Source organism: Adiantum capillus-veneris, chromosome 14, assembly GCF_014529385.1.
Source record: "Adiantum capillus-veneris isolate H3 chromosome 14, ASM1452938v2, whole genome shotgun sequence".
In the NCBI taxonomy this organism is placed as follows: Eukaryota; Viridiplantae; Streptophyta; class Polypodiopsida; order Polypodiales; family Pteridaceae; genus Adiantum; species Adiantum capillus-veneris.
In genome coordinates, this window is record NC_140944.1 from 128,978,800 (window position 1) to 129,000,948 (window position 22,149).

Consider the following 22,149-nt stretch of genomic DNA (forward strand, 5'->3'; position numbering starts at 1 on the left):
CCTCACATCAACCGGCATGCCTCTCGCTCTGCTATTGTGCCATGTTAGCATGGCTCTCGCTGCTCTGTTGTGAGACCAAGGCATGATCAGGAAGCACCATGAAGTGCCATGCCTTGGCCCCGCCATGAGCTACTGCATGAACTCAGCATTGCATCAAGGAGGATCCATGATTTGTTGCGTCTGCGCCATGAGAAAGATTTGCTTCATCTCGAGCTTGGTACCAAACCTACAATGCGCACTCAAAACTTCCGCTCTTGAGGGCCCTGTGTGTATATAAACAAGAAGATGAGTGTATTATTAACCCTCGTGGCTCACGGACACCCTATTGCCTACGACGGACACCGTAACCATATTATTTATTTAAGTAGAGTCAGGCACCGGGCTTGTCGGTCCAATAGGGAAAGGTAGAGTGATCGCCGATGAGAGGCGCACTCTAACACGAACATGCTAGGGTTAGTTGTCTAAGCATGGGCGCCCAAGTGTGAATGGGGTGAGCTCACATAAAAGCCAATTAAACCTAAAATTGAGTCATTCTCTCATTGTGCAATAGAAGCTGCTCTTGCTCCATCTCCACCTTCTCCTTCACCATCTCCTCGTGTGTGTGTGTGTGTGTGCTTGTGTGTGTGTGTGTGTGAGAGAGAGAGAGAGAGAGAGTGTGAAAGTGTGTGTGCGATCGAGCGTTGCGGCGGCACGACGGCGGCGAGGCGGTTGAGCGCGGCGTAGCGGCGTCTCCCTCTTCTTCGCGGCGCAGGAATCCTTCATTCGCAACTACGCAGGAAGGTGAGTGACACACCGTTCTTCCTTGTGAGCTGGTCTGTTGTATGACTGTGTGCTAGGAGCCTTTGTGGCTCGCACACGGCGCGTAGCAAGTCCCTAGTCTTGACATTTTTGGCGCCGTTGCCGGGGAGCTGCTGCGCGTGAAGCTCCAATGGCGACCTGTAAATTGTATTGAAGCTATTTTTTATGTAGGAAAGGCGCGGCTTAAGTTTGATTATTGTTGTTATGCAAAAACAATAGAGAAAGATAGGATGTTGTTGACTGCATTCAAGTTTTCTGTGTTCTGTTAAGCTCAGATTTCAGCTTACACAGTTAGCATTTCTTGCGTTTCTGCGTTTTTTGCATTTTCTGGTTTGCACTGCACAGTTCTGTCAAGTTTCAATTTCTGCATTTTCTGTGTTTTCTGGTTTGTGCACAGTTAGGCGCACAGTTAGTTAATTAAGCAGGTTAGTAATTAGGGAACCACTGATTAGCAGGTCAGTAGGTAGGTGGGATAGTAAATAGTTAGGTGAGGTCAATGCGCACCAAAACGCGTACCAAATAATATCCCAAATATATATATATATATATATATATATATATATATATATATATAAACTTTTTTGAAAAAAAAAATCAAAAAATAAAAACGTGAGTGAGGGGGAGGTTAGATTTTCGAAAATAAAAAACGTGAGTTATAAAAACGGACGGGTTGGTTTGTATAAAAGTTAGATCGGGATCATTTCCCCAAGCCCAAGCCCAAGCCTAGGCCCAAGCCTCAGTCCTCAGTCTTATGATATATACTAGACTCACTTTTATATATATACCCTACCCCCTCAAGAGGGAATGAGAGCATGTGGGACAAGTCCTCCACTCTCCTCCCTTCTCTTCCCACTTGCACCCTTAGACTTGCTATTTGGAGCCTAGTTCCCCAGCTAGGAAAAGACTGTTTCGGGCTTTTCTGGAGCAAAATAGAACCAAACGGTGGGCTGTAAAGCACAATGCATCCCTCCTAGCGATACGCTCGTTTTGAGCTATCACACGGCCCATTCCATGACACGCTCTAAAAAATCTAGCAAAAAAACAAACAAAAAAACACGCAAAAAACTAGTCACAAGGCCTCCTAGAGCAGCTTTTTGACACCGTAGGGTATCAAAAGCACATGCACTTATGCTCTAGGCGGGTGCTAGAACATGAGCATATTGAGGGTGCCTTTGTTCATACGGACACCCATTACCCATCCACGATAGGCTCTAGACCCTCAGCGGGGACACAAGGTAGCACCACCCAAGACCCTAAAATAGCCGCTAGTGATTCCTCCTCCGACTCAGAAATCATGGAAGCATACCCTACCCAAAACACTGAGAGAGAAGGCCATGCACCTCCCGAAGCTCCACAGCCTAGTACTAGTATGTTTAGCCGTTTCATGGAAACATTAGGTAGAGCTACTCGCTCGGAACCTGATGCAAATGAAGCACACGAAGGGGGTGGGGAAGTGGACTCTCCTTTCACATCGCACGTGGACCCCACACCACCAAAGAGTGTCCATGTGGATATCCTGCCAACTTCTTACCAAGAAGGCCTTGTTGAGCTGCCTCCTTCAGAAGTTCCTTCTAGAGTACCGTTGGTGACAAGTAAAACCACGGGGAGCAACATTGCTTCTACCTCACAAGAAACCGTTAACACGTCGACTCTAGAAGGATTGTTCATTAACGATCATTGGACATACGACCTCCACACTGAGGTGTTGACAGATCTACACTCTGGCCATGCCTACCATGTAGGATGGATAGAGATTGTACAATCCACCTCTAGTGCCACGAGCATCGAAGATCAACAGAAAATGATCTGTAATGTTATCGATGGCATTATTCAATCGGAAAGGCAAAACCGAGGGGTAAATATACTCTCAACTGGCCCCATGAGATTTCTGGATATGATCAAGGCTCAACAGCCTACTCTATCACAAATGGAGACTCCTCTAATGAGTCCCATGGACCCATCTTACGTCATTTCACCTGGGGTCTCTATGCAATCTGAGCCTCCGAGCGACAACTTTAGCTTCCCTAACTTGGCTCAACCCTCTATTAAGGAAAACACAGTGCTCACTCCAGGGATAAGCCTGACAGAGAATGTACCGATGACATCTACGGTTAGCGCAGTGCCACTACCTAGTGTCGTAGTACCTAATATGGGGCCTCGACCGTATGTGCCTCTAGCCCCTTATGCACACATGGCCCCCACACCTCCAATTGTACCACTTGTTTATGCTCCTTGAGTGCCGCTCCCTAGCCCTTATCCGAGTGGACCTATGCCCGGTTATGTTCCATATCCTGCATCATCCACACATATGCCAAGACCGGTACCCGTCCCTCTCCCACATATGATTCCAAGAGTACCTCCATCGGCCCTGCCTCCTCACATAGGTGACTTGGCAGCGTTTGCTCAAACCATAGGTCGATCTATTGCGGAAAATATGCGTCATGCATCTGATAGAGATCCTAGAAGTAAGGCAGTACAAATTGCCAAACTCACGCAAAAATTCAATGGGGACGAAGATGCTTTAAAACACATTGAAGTGTTTGAACAAGTATGTGATTCCTTAGGGGAACGCAACGAGCTACATAAGTGCAATGCCTTAAGCTTGACATTAAGTGGGAAGGCTGGAGATTGGTATAGAACCCTAAGGGTGGACGAGAAAACAATCTACCCTACCCTTCGAAGGTTGTTTCTAAAGGAGTACATACGAGAAGGTGTGCTTTGGGGTGTAGCATCTCAGCTACAGAAGGCCGAACGTAAGGAAGGAGAGTCAGTAAGGGACTTCATTAGTCGTCTAAAGCACTTAAACTCTCGCTGCCCTGTAAATGAGCGCTTCAACAATAACCAACTGCTTGATCGATTCATTCGAGGGTTGAGGAATGAAGGAATCTATAATGGACTAGTGATTAGAGGTATCACAACCTGGGAAGATGTCACTGCCAATGCAATCCAATTAGAGGACAACTTGATGATAGTAGGCATGAGGGTGTCTACTGACACGAGATCCGCTAGCTCACAAGCCATTGAGTATGAACCCATGACTGCAAAGCCCATTGCCAATGAGCCAAAGGTATTTGAGACATTCTTGACAGACCTCACCAAGGCAATCCAAGAGTCTCTTAAGGATAATCTACCCCCTCAAAATAGTCACATGTATCCAAGAAGGGAGCAACAATGGTGTTCCATTTGCTTGGGTCCACATAGCACTAGTGAGTGCCCTACGTTTAGAGTAAAATTTAATGGAACTTGCAACGCATGTGGTAGGTATGGTCACCAAGCTAAGGATTGTTTAATGATCAAACGTATGATGGCAAATAGACCACCTGTAGCCTGGACGGATGCGCCTCGAGCTCCTGTATTGATGCCTACTCCACTTGTTGAGCAACTACCGCAACACATGGTCCCTAGATCTCAAAATGTTGTACAAGCTACACCGCTACCACCTCCTGTGCTAGGACCGCAGCCCCCGCATCCAAGAGTCGCCCCTATGAACCAAGTGGGTTGCGAGCCATCTAATGCTTATGCAGATGGCTGTGAGGAGGAAATAGACACTATATTGCCTACGGACTTGATACATTGGAAGAGTGTCCTATATACTACATGGAAGATTGTTGGGGGCAAGTCAAGCCAGTTTATCAAGCTGCTGCTCTCGCATCCAGAGGTCAAAATATCAACACCCAGGCTAGGAGGCCACCTATTCAATGCTACGAGTGTGGTGGACCACATCGGGCAGCGGAGTGCCCTATTAGGCTCCAAAAGAATGCTGCACAGATGCAAATGAATCAAGGGAGCACGTCTACAATGCCAATACTCACATGTAATCATTGTGGCATAGATCACTTGATTTCCCAATGCCCCTATAACCCAAATGCGCCTAAAATCACACTTCTAAATTTGGTCGAAATTGCTAGTGTGACATCGCCAATACCACCCGTCGCACCCGCTTATATGATTACACGGTCCATGCTTCAAGGGCCAGGCCATATCCTCGAAGAGAGAGATACTGCATGAGTTATCCAAGCAAAGAAAAAGAAGACACGAAGGAAGAGGTCGCAGAATACGGGAAATTCAAAGCCAAGTTCCAAAACAAACATAGGAACAGGAGATGACCCCGTGTATATGAATGACCTCGAGGATGATTCAGATTCAATCGAGACAATGGAGATTAGAACCAATACCACAAAGGGAAAGACTGACAAAGAAAACCGTAACATGGAACCAAATGAAAACCGAATAAGAGAAAACCATAAAGAGCCTCTGAAAACACCACAAGTGTTTCCAAATCCAATCCAAGACCCCCAAGATAAACCGCAGGGGCAAAAAGGGAAGAATCGTAAAAAGAAGATTGGGACGTACCCAAACCCAGTAGACGAGATTGAGCAGGTGAAACATCTAAGAGGTTTAGTGTAGGAGACTCAAGGGAAACTAGAACTAGAACCCATGCATGTCAAAATTCATGACACAGTGTTTCCCACGCAAGTTCATCCACCCCACATGAACCATAGACCGTTAGCCATATCTAGTATCATCCAAGAAGGGAGTGAGGACGGGACATCAGAAAGTGAGCATACACCCTTCTTGTTGGAAAGGATGTTTAACGAAGGAATACCTGATCCCATTGAGGAATATGAGATTCCATCCTCACCAGTTCCTAGTCAAGGACCTACATGGAGATCCTGAGTTATTCCTTGCAGTTCGAGCATTCCTTAACGGAGAGCTACGAACGGGATTACCGCAGTTTGCGCAACCAAATAGGCCTGACTCGATTATGATTGATGAGGAAAATCATGTGCAATCACTTGACTTAGATGGACACGAGTCCGTGATCGAGGTACCCATTAACGAATTAGGGCAGTATTTTGAAGGCGACGAGTCTAATGCGACCCTACCCATCACTACCAAGGGATTAACTATAAAGGGAATTCTTGATGGTGGTGCGGGAGTTAGCATCGTTACAAAAGATTGTTGGGAATCCATGGGAAAACCCCGCCTCAGTGTTACTAACATTGTGGTAAAGATGGAAAATGGTACCATAGCCAAACCTATGGGGATGCTCAAGGATCTTAAGATCAAAGTTCTAGGACACAAGGTACGACATACGTTCATTGTAATGGATTTCTCTAAACACCTTATGTCATATGAAATGATTTTAGGACGACCATTCATGAGGGAAGCACAAATGGTTCATGATTGGTCTAAAAATCATGTCTATTTGCAATTCCAAGACTCTGTCCTTAGAGTGGATTTGGTGACTGGTAAGGTACACCCCTTAGGGAGTAAAACCATTATTGATCATCGCTCTGACACCATAGTTCACTCAGCCCCACTACAATATTGTTACACTTGTAAGAAGGATACAGACATTGGCCAAGATTCTCCTTACATGGATGTGTTACCGGGTATGACGGAATCAGACAACGTAGACTGGGTACACCTAGCTGCAACCATAGATACCTGGGGAAATAGAGGAACCACTTGGGTCACACCAGAGGGGGAAGAGGTACCACAAATTGCACCTCTGAACATGATAAGTGCCATACATGCATCTTCTGAGGGCAAGTCAATTGTGGACCAATCTGACAGTGACACCGATAGCTCAATAGAAGACTTTAACCAACACGACTCAGACACTGACTTCCAGAGTGAAATGGATTCTGAATCTCATGAATTAAAGAGTGGAGCAAGTTCAGAGTCAAAACATTCGGAAGGACCGAGCACATCAACCCATGATAGCTCCTCCGAGAGTGAAGAGGACACCAACGAGGACTCCTTTAGTGAACCAGATCTAAATGCAAATCAAAAGCAGGTCTCAAATAAGAAAAAGAAAAACTTTAAGAGGCGTCGATATCGAGCCAATGTACGTGCTAGGATAAAAAAGAAGAGATCCTCAGCAGAATGGCTCAGTTATATAGGAGCATGTGATGCTCATCGAAAATTGGTAGACAATTGGGGTGAATATCTCCAAAATGTTATGTGGTGTAGACCACGACCCCATGACATAGCCCAATTAGAGATCATAGACAAGCCAAAGTTGAGCCTCACTGCAAGGAGGCGTCAAAACCAAGAGTTAGCTCGACAACACAAGAAAGTAGAAATAGAAGCACAGACCAAAGCACAAAGTTGATCCGCACTGCAAGGAGGCGTCAAAACCAAGAGTTAGCTCGACAACACAAGAAAGTAGAAATAGAAGCACAGACCAAAGCACAACCAGAATCCACAGACTTGCATCCCGCACCAGAACATTTCAAATCTTACACCACAGGGGAAGCAAAGGTTGTGTACACAAAAGCCCAAAGAATACCTATCGATGGGAATAATGGAATCTATGATGGTCCGGCAATAGTTAAAGAAATAGAATTAGCTGACCCCGGTGAAGAATCAAAACCTGTTTTTATTGCCCAAGACCTCACAGAAGTTGAAGAGGCGGTCCTCAAAGAGCTTCTCAAGGAATTCAAGGACGTATTCGCTTGGACATACCATGATATGAAAGGTGTTCCACCTTTTGTGGTCCAACATACAATCCCTATGATTAGCACTGCGAAGCCCGTACAACAAAGACCCTACCCGATGAATCCTAAGTACGCAAAGATCATTCAAGAAGAACTAGAAAATCTTATCAAATGTGGGTTCATATATCCTATTGAACACTCTGAATGGGTGTCTCCAATAGTTATTGTGCCAAAAAAGAATGGGAAACGCAGGGTGTGCGTGGACCTCAAAAAAGTTAATGCAGCTACTAGAAGAGACCATTACCCCCTACCATATTCCGAACATGTACTCGAAAGAGTTGCAGGCAAGGAAGCTTATAGCTTTCTAGATGGGTACTCAGGCTACAACCAAATCACGATAGCGCTAGAGGACCAAGCTAAAACTACCTTCATCACAGAATTTGGCGTGTTTGCATTTCGTGTGATGGCTTTTGGCTTAACAAATGCCCCTGCTACATTCCAACGATTAATAAACACTGCTTTTAAAGAATATTTGAGAGAGTTTTGTGAAGCTTTCTTAGACGACCTTTGTGTTTACTCTTCTTGGAAAGAACATCTATCATGTTTGCGGAAGGTGTTTGAAAAGTGTAGGTTATATCGTATCTCATTGAACCCGTTCAAATGCCAATTTTGGGTCAAGCATGGAGTTATTTTAGGGCATATAGTATCTAAGAATGGTATCTCAACCGATGAGAGCAAAATTAAAGTGATTCTAGAGTTACCACCACCAACCAATTACAAGGGACTTCAAAGGTTCATGGGACACGTGGGTTATTATCGACGGTTTATTTTATTTTTCGCTGAGATAGCACGTCCTTTGTACAAGCTTCTCATTGAATTTAAATGGACTGAAGAGTGTGACCAGGCCTATGAACAATTGAAGAAAACACTAGCAAGTGCTCCGATTTTAAGGACACCTAACTGGGATGTCATTTTCCATGTGCATATTGATGCATCAAACTTTGCTATTGGGTGTGTTCTCACTCAACCAGGAGAACATAAATTGGACTATCCCATTAGCTTTGCAAGCCGTCAATTGAACGATGCTGAAAGGAACTACACTACTACAGAGCGAGAAGGTTTAGCAATGGTTTATGCAGTAATGAAATTTCGCTACTATCTTCTGGCAAACAAGTTTGTATTTTATGTGGATCATCAAGCGTTGTTGTATCTGGTAAACAAGCCATGCTCCACAGGAAGAATCACACGATGGTTGTTAATTCTTCTGGAGTTTGATTTCACGATTGTAGTGAGACCCGGTAAAAGGCACGTCATGGCTGATCATTTGTCTTGCATACCCAATGGTGAAGCCCCTACAGGAGTTGATGATGAATTACCCGATACTTCCCTATTCATAGTTGAGACTATGCCTGAATGGAGTGAGAACATTGTTAACTTTTTAGTTAATGGTTTTCCACCCAAGGAACTTCGTAAGGATATCGCTCGAAGGCTAGTAAAAGAATGTGAACCCTATTGTTTGATTTCCGGAACTCTGTATAGACTAGGCAAGGACGATATTCTTAGGCGTTGTGCCCGCGAGGATGAATATTTGTATATCTTGCAAGAAGCAAATATGGGCATAGTAGGAGGACATTTTTCAGGAGACGTGACTGCTAGAAAGGTGCTGCAATCAGGCTATTGGTGGCCAACTTTATTTAAGGATGCATCACTTTTTACAAAAGGGTGTGATGAGTGCCAACGTTACAAGACCACACAGCGCAAAGACAGAATGCCCTTACATCCTATTAAAGTAACCCAACATTTGAAAAATGGGGCTTAGACTTTGTAGTTCCAATTAGTCCCGCAGCTCGCAACACTCAATCTCGATATATTCTAGTTGCTACGGACTATGTAACAAAGTGGGTTGAAGCTAAGGCTTCACAAAAAGCTGACGCGAGGACAACAGCTAAGTTTCTTTTTGAGAACATTATCACAAGATTTGGTTGCCCTTTTGAAATTGTTAGTGATAATGGTACCCATTTTATAAATGAGGTAATAAGAGATCTTACCACGACCTTTATGATATCCCACCATAAGTCTACACCTTATTACCCGCAAGCTAATGGACAAGCCGAGAGCACCAGCAAGACTCTAATCTCTATTTTAACCAAGACGGTAGAAGCTTATCGCACTGATTGGGATTTGAAGTTGACATCTGCTCTATGGGCTTATGGTACTGCTTATAAAGTGGCTATTAATTGTACGCCATTCAAAATGGTATACGGCCAAGAAGCGGTTATGCCTTGGGAGTTTGTCATTCTTAGTCTTAGGGTAGCTTCGCAAGAAGGATGGAATGGTAACCCCTTAACCGAGCGTTTGTATATCTTATAAAAACTAGACGAAGAGAGACAGCTGGCTGTGCAAAATGCTCTTGTGGAAAAGGATAGGAGAAAGAAGTGGTTTGATCGCCATGTGAAGGATAAGGACATCAAAGTTGGTGATAAAGTCCTTATGTATGGAGTACGTAAAGAGAAGAAAAAGTTGAAATATGCTGGTAAAGGACCATATAGAGTATGTGAAATTACCCCACAAGGTACCCTTCGTGTGGAAACTCTTGATGGAGTTGAAACCATTGGATTCCTCAATGGGAGTAAATTCAAAAGATATTATGATCCTTTAAGCCAAGAAGAACTACGGGCCATTCATCAAAAGAAGGCCGCCAAAGCACAAACCGAGTTAAACAAGATACAAGCTCAAGCTGAGGCTAAGGAGCGACAACAACGTATAAGACAAAAACGAGAGGCTAACCTTGGAGTCACAAATGCATTCCACGTGGAAATCGAAGAGGATTGGTTGGACTCTGACACCCCTCTACGATACCCTATTGAGTTAAATAGTGCCTATGGAAAAGTGCTATATAACGCCTTATTGGACACGGGTGCTAAATATAATCTGCTATCCTATGGGGTGTGGTGTCAGTTAGGGAAGCCACCTCTATCTGAGAGTATTATCCAAGTCAAGGGTGTCAACAAGAAAAAAACTACGGTTTTTGGAATCTGGCACACTTTTGTCAGTTATGACAATGGAATTGTAGCTCAAGACTTTTTGGTCATGCCTACTGGAACTATGGAGGGTAATATAAACCTAGGCCGCACGTGGATGATAGCCACCAAATGCACTATTGATTGGGGGACTGGGGGTGTTACAACGCAAAAACCAACTCTTAGCCCTACCACTCAAGCCATAGTCCCTGAGATATTGCCTAAGGAAATAAAACCCAAGACATTGCATGTCCAGGAGGTTGAACCATACGTCCCCATAGCCCAACTCTCTAGAGCTTCAACTGATGTAGTTGAAAGAAAGCTTGAGACACACAAGAACCATCCTAATATAACAGAGAAAACATACAAGTGGGTCCCTAAAGCTTCTGTAGTGAGCATGATTGATGCAAAAAAACGGAAACCTCGTAAGAACCGTCCCACTCACTCCAAGAAATGTAAAGAAATGTTGCGTTGGATTCCTAAACGACTATTGGAAGCCCAAGGATACTATGAAGGAAATGATCAAATCTGGGTGCCCAAACGTAAAGTGTACTCTTACCTGTCACCTGGCCCATGTAAACCCAATCCTGTGGCTCCAAAACAAATTGAAAGTCGCAGAAAGGAAAAAATCATGGAATGTTACACACCCGCTCTAGAGCTAGTTTGGGTACCAAAGAAAGAACGATTTGTTCCACCTAGCTCGGGAACAGGGAAATCAAATGAAGCTTCTTGCTCTTCATGTAGTTCCTATACGCAAATAGAAGCTTCGACACAACCTCCACCTACCACTGTACATATCCATACAAGCACGAAAGAGTTTGCACCTCCCGAGGTAAGTTCACCACCTACAACAATGTTGCAAATAAAATCATGGGAGAGTACCTTACCACCCTTGCAACTAGATGAAACACATAGGGCGGTCAAAAACTATTGCTTAAAGCCTTCACCCATAACAACTTGGAACAATTGGTTTCAAAAGGTGACGACCTCATTCCAAAAGGTATGATCTACCCAAGGAAGGGGGGAGTGTTTGCTAACATCAATCATTCACTCGCTCCCCTCTCAACCTTCCCCCCTGACCTCTCAATTCCAATCTTAGGGAATGTATATATATAGCCTTATACTCACAAAAAGCAAAAATAGTAAAGAGCAAGAGCGACTAGCAACGAGAGAGCACCCTATCAGATCTTACATATAAGTCCAAATTCACCGTGTCAATTCAAGAAACACACAAAAACAACTCTTATGTTTTAAAGGCCTAACCAAATCTATCTGTATTGTCAGAAATGGCTACTTCACCAGAGGCATGCACTTCTATTTTTGATGAAAGGTACCCTTTGTCTTTTCCTCAAGTGTTCTACGTATGTTACCCTATACTTTCTTGCGAATGGGATTTGATAGAGAGCCTTGCATGTGAGAGAAATTTTGAGGAGTTAGAATGGCTGATACGTCTATGGCTAACTAGTGATCCCTACCCAGTAGCGAATGTGTCTCCAGTGGCACATGCTTATTCTTTTGCAAAAGATGAGTATCCATGCATCGCGAGGTTCTTGATTAGCATGCTTGCACAAGAGGATGATGAAGAGGAACTAACAGAGACCGAGGAAGACTATGGCCTCACGGACAACGATTTTATTTATCTAGATGATGAGGATAGAGGCCTAGCCTTAGGGTGGCCACCCGGTTTATATAATATCCTCTTTCCTTGATTCTAAAAGGGGTGACAGATAGGTAGGTTAGGGGTCTAGATTGTGTTTTGAGTTTGTTTTTTAGGAGTTTTAATTTTTCACACTGACATGCCTCCTAGAGGTATAGTGCTTGTTTTTGGATGTGTTAGGTAGGACTTATATGGATCTCCATCCACATGGCTGAGGACATCTGCTTCAACGAAATGAGCCACTCCATACCTCCAGGTATACTACTTTCCATGATTCATGTTGGTGGATATGTGTAATTGCTAATAATGATTTTTCAGGCTTTGTTTGAGTGCAATAGTTATGATTGTTATCTGCCATTATAGATGTATAAATTTGTCTTTGCTTAAGTTGATTGAACTCCAGTTTAATCTTATGGATGAGCCTGGAGATTAGGAGACCGTGACTTTAGGTTAACTCATTTACTTGACCACTAGGCCTAGCTAATAAAATTATCCGAGTATTTGAGACCTTAGGAATGTTTTACGCAGAGAAAGGCTTGCTCACTTAAACAACAAAAAACACTAGTGTGAATACCAAGGAAATGGAAGCAAAAAAAAAACATAAGTGCCACAAATGAAAAATCTTACGCTGGAAGAGAAATCCTGGCTTGAATTGGTACTTCACTCACATGTATTGTCTATGGTACTAGAGCCCTAGAGGTTCCCAGTGTGGGCGCTTTTCCTTGAGAAGCAAAAAACCCCGGACATACAAAATAAGCACACACGTCACATGATTGTGACCCAAAGTAAAAAAGTATTAAAAAAAAATTTAAAAAAATAAAAGACTTCCATTGAGCTTACAGTTACCATTTCAAGCTTTTGTTTGCAGTTGTGAGAGCGAGTTGGCTAATCAAAGCTGAAAAGCATAATTAGGGAATCTTGCATTTAGATAATCTTCTTAGCTTAGCTAGTACTAGAGTAGTTGTTTTAACCTTAGTCATAGCTAACTAATTGATAGACTCACCCATAAGCTCAAAACTCTTGATTAATTAATTTACTCAAAGTGCAATTTATTTGTCCTTAATGGCAGTCTAACATTTCATAAATCTTGCATTTACTCATTTCCACATGTACTTTACATTCCCCTCATGATTTATGGCAATATAATTCCGCTTGCTAAAACAGTGACTTTGCCTTGCAGATTCAAATCTAGATGCTCTACAACATGGACATACCAAGCTTCAACTCAATAGCTTCCGAGGACGGAATCTACATCAGGAAGGCGGGCAATGTTAACCCTCGTGGCTCATGGACACCCTATCGCCTACGACGGACACCGTAACCGTATTATTTATTTAAGTAGAGTCAGGCACCGGGCTTGTCGGTCCAATAGGGAAAGGTAGAGTGATCGCCGATGAGAGGCGCACTCTAACACGAACATGCTAGGGTTAGTTGGCTAAGCATGGGCACCCAAGTGTGAATGGGGTGAGCTCACATAAAAGCCAATTAAACCTAAAATTGAGTCATTCTCTCATTGTGCAATAGAAGCTGCTCTTGCTCCATCTCCACCTTCTCCTTCACCATCTCCTCGTGTGTATGTGTGTGTGCGTGTGAGAGAGAGAGAGAGTGTGAGAGTGTGTGTGCGATCGAGCGTTGCGGCAGCACGACGGCGGCGAGGCCGTTGAGCGCGGCGTCTCCCTCTTCTTCGCGGCGCGGGAATCCTTCATTTGCAACTACGCAGGAAGGTGAGTGACACACCGTTCTTCCTTGTGAGCTTGTCTATTGTATGACTGTGTGCTAGGATCCTTTGTGGCTCACACACGGCGCGTAGCAAGTCCCTAGACTTGACATGTATATATCGAGTTCCAGCCATGCACTATTTGTAATTGCTGCTAAGCCTGCTCTTTCCCCTCTGCCCCAAAAGTCCCTGATTGCCTATAAGAAATTGCCGTGAACGCCTCAAAAAGCACCAACTGCCTCCATGCGCCTACTTTTGTAGCATGAAGCACAAGATGGCCAATACTTGCTCCCTATTCTGCAACAATCGAGTTGACGAACATAGAAAGACTTGAGCTACAAATTAACTGGCTCGACGTAAAGACTGTCTTTTAATGTGTGCTGATGCAATATAAGAAAATGCACGTGACATGCAGGTACGGATATCATTGACTTACCACCAAGTTTATGAGCGAGGAAGAGTTTGCTTACCTGATACTTGTTGTGGAGGCAATCAAGAAGGTTCCATCCATGGGATCTGTATGGTATGCGCCTGAATGCAGGTACATCATATGGAAAAGAGGGCCTCCTTGGAAGTAGGTGGTGAGGATACTGCATGGACAATAGGAGAAAAATATTGCGCAAGAGCATGCATGAATTCTTGCAACTGTCATCCACACTTCAGTGACACTCGTGCCCTTAATTTGTTTGAGGCTATAAGTAGCTAAAGGTATGATATATCCTCTCTCTCTCTCTCTCATGCTTCTTGACACAAAGACTCTTGCAAAACTCTTTCTAAGTAGTCGCGCATTTATTCTATAATTCCTCTTGGGCTCGAACTAAAGTTCGACCCTCATGACCTAGATAGTTTTCAAGCGTCTTGAGCACGATATACCTTATTTTAGTTGAGCATTTAGTCTCTAGCTTCAAGGCTCTAACTTAAGTTCGATCCATATAACATGGATGCTTATTTTTCAAGCCTCTGAGCACTCAAACATGACTTGTTTTAGTTGAACATTTAGTCTCTAGTTTCGGGGCTCGAACTTAAGGTCGAGCCTCATGACCTTGATGACTTAGTTTTCAAGCCTTATGAGTACTCAAATGTAACTTGTTTTAGTTAAAATCTAGTCTCAAGATTCAAGGCTCGAACTTAAGCTCTCGAGCCACATGACACGCAAAATCAATTTTCAAGCCTCATGAGCACTCTAGTAGAACTCATCAGGCTCAAACTTAAGTTCAAGCCTCATGACACGGATCAAAATTTTCCACAATGGTGCATTGTGTGGAACACAAATGCGATCAATGTAATACAACAAGTGATTGACAATGGTATAAGCTGCAAAGATATTCATCTTCCAGGAGTTGGAGTAGAGGATTTAAGAGCTTTAAATGCATCCCCAAAATCTCTATTTGTCAAATACTCATGCTTGAAACAAGGAAGTATTTCCATGTGCACACCGGAAATGGCATGTGGCTTAAGGCATCTGCAACTGCATTTGCAAGGCCTGGCAGGTATTGAATCATCATATGAAAATTTACCAAGAACTTAACCCAGTGTCCTTGATGAGGATTCATCATTGGTTGAGTAAAAATGTATGTCAATGACTGATGATCTGTCTGCATCACAGAATCTGCACCAAGAAAATAGTGTTTCCAAGTGTGATAGGCGTGAACAATGGCTAAGAATTCCTTGTCATAAACTAGGTATCTCATTTGAATGGCTGAAAATTTGCGGCTGTCAAAAGCAATGACATGCTCATTCTACATAAGAACACCTCCAGAAGCACGATCTAACCCATCGGTTATTACCTGAAAAGGTTGAGTAGAATCTGCAATAGCCAAGACTGGAATTGTCCTGAAAGCATGTTTAAGGGCTTTGAACGACTGTTGTGCTTCTTCAGTCCATTGAAGTTTATCATGCTTGGTAAGCTCAGTCAATGGAGCTGCAATGTCGGAGAGCTTGTGGACCTTGGTATGATAGAAATTTGCAAGTCTCAAAAAAGAGTGCACATATGAGATAGTGAGTGGTAAAGGCCAATCCACAGTGACCTATATTTTCTTGGGATCTAGTGCAATGCCACTAGAAGAAATAATACGACCAAGGTATTCCACCTGATTCTTGAAGAAATTACTTTTCTTCTTGTTGATGTATAGCACATTGGTTTGGAGAATTTGAAGAACAAGTTGCAAATGTTCTTATGATAAGCCATTGTTCGACTGAAAACTAGAATGTCATCCAAATACACGATCACGAACTTGTCCAAGTAAGGTCCAAAGATTTCGTTCATCAGCGTGATGAAAGAGGCCGGGGCATTGGTTAACTCGAATGGAAATACTAAAATTTCATAGTGACCATAATTTGTGCGAAAAGCTATCTTGTACTCATCACCAATGCGAATGTGAATTTGGTGATGGCCTGACTTTAGACTTTAGATCAATTTTGGAGTAGATCTTGGCTCCCAATAACTAATCAAATAACTCGTCAATGGGAGGCAAGGGAAACTTGTTTTTATCGTCAACTTATTCAAAGCACGATAGTCTATGCAAAGACGCATAGACCCATCTTTCCTTTTTGACCAACAGGACAGGAGCTCCAAAGGGACTTTTGCTTGGGCGAATATGACCTTTATCCAGAAAATCTTCTAGCTGCCACTGTATCTCTTGAGATTCAAAGTATGAAACTCAATAAGGGGCTCAAATTGGTGGAGGTTTCCGGGGATCAAATCTATGGGATGATCCACGGGACGCCTGGAGGCAAAGTTGTTGGTAGCTCGTCGGGAAACAAGTCCAGATGTGTTTGAAAGAAGGGTTGCTGCACATATGCAATGTTTGAGGAGGATTAAACTTCTGCTTCTTCTGCACCAGGTTTAACATCTCGCAACATGATTAAGGCAGTATCACAATAATGTTTTCGAACCAGCGGTTTGACTTGTAAAGCAGAAACCAGAATAATGCGTTTGGTACTGAAAAGACCACGAAGCTCTATTTCCTGTTGCTTGTGAAAGAGCCGAATTGAGTGATCTCTGAAACTGATGATTGGATCATACTGAAATAACCAAGATTGGCCAAGGATCAAGGCATAACTGAAAATCCAAGCTGATCCTGGTAATCCTGAATCTGAAAATCCACCTTTTCAATCCTTTTGTTGCACTCAAGAAAGGAACCATCAGTAAGTTCTACTTGGTAAGCCGCCTCACTAGGTTGAGTTCGAAGGCGAAGTTTAGTAATCAAAGGTGTTGTTGGGGTTCATCAACACACACAGAACTTAGGTGTTGACAACATGTCACACACACTAAAGACAGAGTTAGATAAAGCCAAACATATTCAACTCATTAGCATTTCAACATTCACCAAATTCCGACATAGCAGACTGAAGAAACAAACATGAATCATAGAGCAAGAGACCACACAATTTGATTCATCTTGGTCCAAAGATAACTTCCATTTCAGCCAAAATTACCTACTCGCGTGAACCAACATGACATTTAAATAGGAACTTCTGGCAGTGATAGCCGTTTTTCGGCTCTCTGTAATTTCTATCGCGAGTTACCTCACCCTATCAAATCACTCAAACACTGTGGTTACCCTCACCCTTTCACTGTATATAGGTGTGTGTGAGTTAGGGGACTTTTCCCATATCTTCTTAAAAACCCTGAATTAACTAGTCACTGGGCTAGTTGAGCCAAAAAAATAAAAAATAAAAAAATAGAAAATTATAAGTATATTATGGCCCATTTGTGTGTAAATATTTCATTGTATATAAGGCCTAAATAAAAGGATTTTTCATAAATATTTTGGTATTTATTTAAATATTTCTACCTATGGTGTGTTATTTATGCTATGTACATTGACTCACCATTACCATATTTTTTCTTACCATTTTGCATACTCTTTATTCCATATAAAAATAATTTCATGCAAGCTTTTCTTATTTTTTGGTGTAACTCCATCCCAACAAAAATCCAAAAAAAGTAGTTCTATTTATGTGTATATTTTTTCACTATTGTGATTTTTTCCTTCCTACATCTATTCTCTATTACTCTCATAGATGAGACCACCAAAAATATTCATCTTTTAATGGTAGACTTATAATGAGAGAGATTTATTTTGACTCCTTTCTATTTTTTCCACCTATACTATTTATATTTGACATGTACATATTTTTTTAGACCCCTCAATATTTGATTTTCTTAGTTGTACTATTCACTTATATCATGATCTCAACAATATCTTCAATTATAGACCTACCAAATAAGGTCAAGGGTATATGGCATGCATGCATGCACCATGGGGGGCTCACTCTTGGAGGTATTCAAAAGAATCATCCAAAGAAGGACCTCACAAGGACTTTGTGCAGTGGAAAAAAACAATCGGTTTTGCTGAATTTTTAAAGATCACATGCTCCCCGAATTTGAAAAGGTGATACAAAGAAAAGTTGTAGCTCGTGGGCTGAACTTTCACCTCAAATGTTTCCATATTTTTTTGAGGTACGAGTTGTGAGCTATGATGTTATTGGTGGACCCCATTTTGCCCATGCTATGCAGCCACACTCCCTCTTCCACTTTATCATTTTCCTCTTTCACACACACTTCTCCACTCATCATCCCCAACTCTCTCACCACTCCTCTCTACAGCCTACTCACCTTCTTCTCAACCTTGAACAATAAGAGAAACCATGGTGAACTCATGTCTCCTATTCACACTTCCATTCCAAAATTGACCACCTAGTCTCATTTTTTCTCATCCATATTACCCATATCTATCAAAAAATCACAAAATTCAGCCTCTTCTCTTGAAAGATAGCATCATGGTGATTGATTACTCATGTTCACTTACCTTGGCTCCCAAGGAAGGTCAAAAGTGGAGAAAAAACATACCGTCAAAGCTAGTGCACTGTCAACAAGCGTCAAAATTGACCCTACTCAAGAAATTGGAGCATCAACATTGTAAGAAATCCATGTTTTCTTACCTATTAGGAGTTTTTTCTTCCTTATTTGTATCCTACATGGATATTCCCATTGTAAATATCTAATTCCATTTGTAAATCATTAAAAATACTAACTATACTAATTTACTAACACTAACCTACTATGAAAAGTCCTATCACCTCCACTTCTCTCCTCTCTCTCTTCTTCATTTATCCACACAAACTTCTTGATAATTCCAAGTAAAAGAAATTAGATAAGTGCTGAAAATCTAACCCAACCATGGTTAGAGGAGTAACCCTAGCCCTCAAAATTGCTATAAAAGGAGGGTGTAGCTAGCACAAAAGGGGGGGAGCCATAAGCAAGAGCACTATGCTATAGCTTGAGAAGCCAAGCTCAACCTTTCTAGAAGAAGCTATTGAGTGGAAGCTCATTGTCTTATGCATATGCATGTGTTGTATTGGGGGTGATTAGCAAGGGAACTCTATGCCATTGTAAGAGAGAGTGATCATTCAATTGAGAGTAGGAAATCTATCATTTCTCCTACTAGTGTAAGCCCAACATTTGCTGAATCAAGGAGGGTGGATTTGAACTAAGGTTGGATACTTTGTCTCTCTTCCAACGTGAAGTAATGGACAACAATGATGTGTAAGTGTCTTCGTGTTTTCTTTAAGTTCTTGATAGCTTGTCTCTGGGTGTTTTCATCAATTTAGATATAAATCCCACATACTGTAAGAAGGTGACAGGGTGGAGAGGACTCCCCTGGCCCTAAGACAGTGATTAGGGTGGCTGTTCTTGTGATGTGTTGTGGTGTAATTTACTCAAGCTATGTTGAACAAATACTAATCTCACTTTGATTGGTCATGACATATTTGTAAGAAGGTATTAATGCAACAAGCACCCCCTCCGCCTTCTTTCTCTTTCTTACATATATAATTGTGTTTTCTCACTACCGATACATTTCAAAGCAGCTCGAGCACTATCTCTCTCTCTCTCTCTCTCTCTCTCTCTCTCTCTCTCTCTCTCTCTCTCTCTCTCTCTCTCTCTCTCTCTCTTTACGCGTCCTAGTTGGCATCCAAAACTAGGTGGTGCCCCAAATTTGTGTAGGGTTTGGTTTGGGTTTGTGTGTGGGTTTTTTGTTTTTTCCAACCCCAACCCAATTGAGCAGCACGGGAGCCTAGAAGGCTGCTTAGTGGCCACTCTTCTTGTTGTCTGCCCCAGACCGCCTTCAAATTGTTGCCCCCACGGAGGAACCAACTTGTGTATGTTTTTTGTGTAGGATCAACCTTTGGAATAGTCAAGTAGGTTGCATGAATCACGAGAATTTGTATGATCCTTTCATTCCGATTGCAAGGCAAAAGGTACACATAATTGTTAGTACTAAGTTGCAATTTCAACTCGTAATTCGTAGAATTTTAGGTTCTCTTACGTTAGCCGAAATAAGCGCTTCGGTAAATCCTTTTATTTTGCCTCTCATTAGGTACGATCTTAGTTTTGATGTATATGTCTTTGTTCTATTTTAGGCATTAGGTTATGTATAGATCATGGATAATGGCCCATAAATTTTCCCTTTTTACTTCGCACCACATATTAGGATAAATATTGCACTCAATAGAAAGATACATTTTCAGCAGCGTATGGTGTTTATGTTACGGGTTGAAAGAATAGGGGAAATTCTTGCATCTCCACAACCTCTCATTCTACCTCTCATCAACTACCACACTTCTTTTTATGTACATGTGTTCATTTTATTTTAAAATGAAGTGCAGCCAAACAGAATAGTGTGTATGTTGGATTTCTCTTTGTCCACGTTTGTTACAAAAACAAAAAAACAAAAAAACGATCATTTGTTCTAACAAGGAGTGTGTGTGCAGTGAAAATTCAATCCTTAGAGATCTAGCTCTATTACCGATTGAGTTGTAGGAGCAGGTAGTAAAGCGTCTCCCTCATAACAAAAGGATGGTGAAGCTAAGACGAAAGGTCCTCGTGTGGATTTCATCTTCCTTTTGCTGTTGGGCACAAAGGAAGACCGTACATTCATCCAAATAGTGTGTGCCCTAATATTGGTAAACATAGTGAAGTTTGGTGTTTGGCTAGTGCATTTCACCATTGAGGAAGACTCTTCAGGAAACTTGCGGCCAGAGTTCATGCTTCATAGACTCACATTTGGTGAATTTTTCCCTCATTTGCGTCTTATTAATAGTCTTCCTTTCACTTTCAACAAAAGAGATAGGGAGCTATTTAGGGCTTGTCTTAATAAAGAGAGCATAGAGAAGATTGCAATTTTGTAAAAATTCTCATCCTTCTCTACTTTCTATGACACTTTGTTCATAGAGACATTGTAAATCTCTTGATGCTTATGAATGATTTAACCATAATCCTAAGGAGTTTTTGTCCAGGAGTTTTGTAGCACAAGTGGAGCCTTTAAATCTTGCAAGCTTGATTGGACTTGAGGAGGATGTTATTTATGAAATTGTGAGAAGGTTGCCTCATTCCGACTATGTGGAACTCGAAGGAAAGGAGCTCCTAGTCAATTGCTACTTTGTCAGAGCCTTCGAGGAGCATGAAGATCTAGTTTCTATACAAACCTCTTTTGCATTGGGAATTGTAGAGCAAGTGCAATTCATTACTTGGGACGTGGTTTCTCTTCTAGATCCATAAGATAATTTTTAAAGATATTTCTGTATATAGCCTTAGATTTAAAGAATTTCAACCCTTCTTAGAGCTCATAAATAGTCTACCCTTTTGTTTTGATCAAAAAAATCAAGACCTCATTGAAGCTTGGATAGCTGAAGAAGAAAACCTAAAGTGGTACTTTCTTACTTCTTCATTTGCAAGCGAGTGGTTCTGAATTTCTATTGTAACCCTTGTTGCAACTCGTGTTGTAATCTTTCATAATAATGAAAAGCCAACGCCAAATGTCCTGATGCCCTCTTTTCTTTGGAGAGCCTGGAGAGGATGCAAAAATATTTTTAGCAAATTTCAAGATGTCTTGCCGTATCAAGAGGATAGTAACTGATCAAGAGCGCGTAGAAATGTTTGAGGTGGTCCTTAGGAAAGATGCTAGCACTTGGTTTGACTCTTTGCCTGAGGAAGTTAAGGGGAATTACACAGAAGTTTTGAATCATTTCAAGAGATACTTCTTTGATCCCCAAAACACTCAAAAACTATGGCAAGACATTGTTTCTCATAAGCAAAAAGATTTAGATGACTACTACTTGTACAAGCAAGAGTTTCTACATCTTTGGGTTCTATGGATGAAAATGTTGCTAGCCCTGGTGATGGTGCAAAATTTCTAAAGAAGGAGAGATTCATAGCTGGACTCTTTCCTGATGCTAAGGTACAGGTGGAGGCGGATGCAACTACCACCTATGATGCAGCTGAAATTAGATCTTCCAAGAAGTATAGGAAACTCAAGTGCCTAAGGGGAGAGGTTCCAATAGAAGTTCTTAGACCCAAAGGTAAGTCACAAGCATCGACATCTAGGGATCGGAGCTTCGTGAGGTAAAAGCTGAAGTAATCGAGAAGTTAAATGAATCTTTAAGTAGCCTGTCAATTCACCTTGCACAAGCTGTAGGTCCAAAAGGACAAGCAAGGAAGTCTGAAGA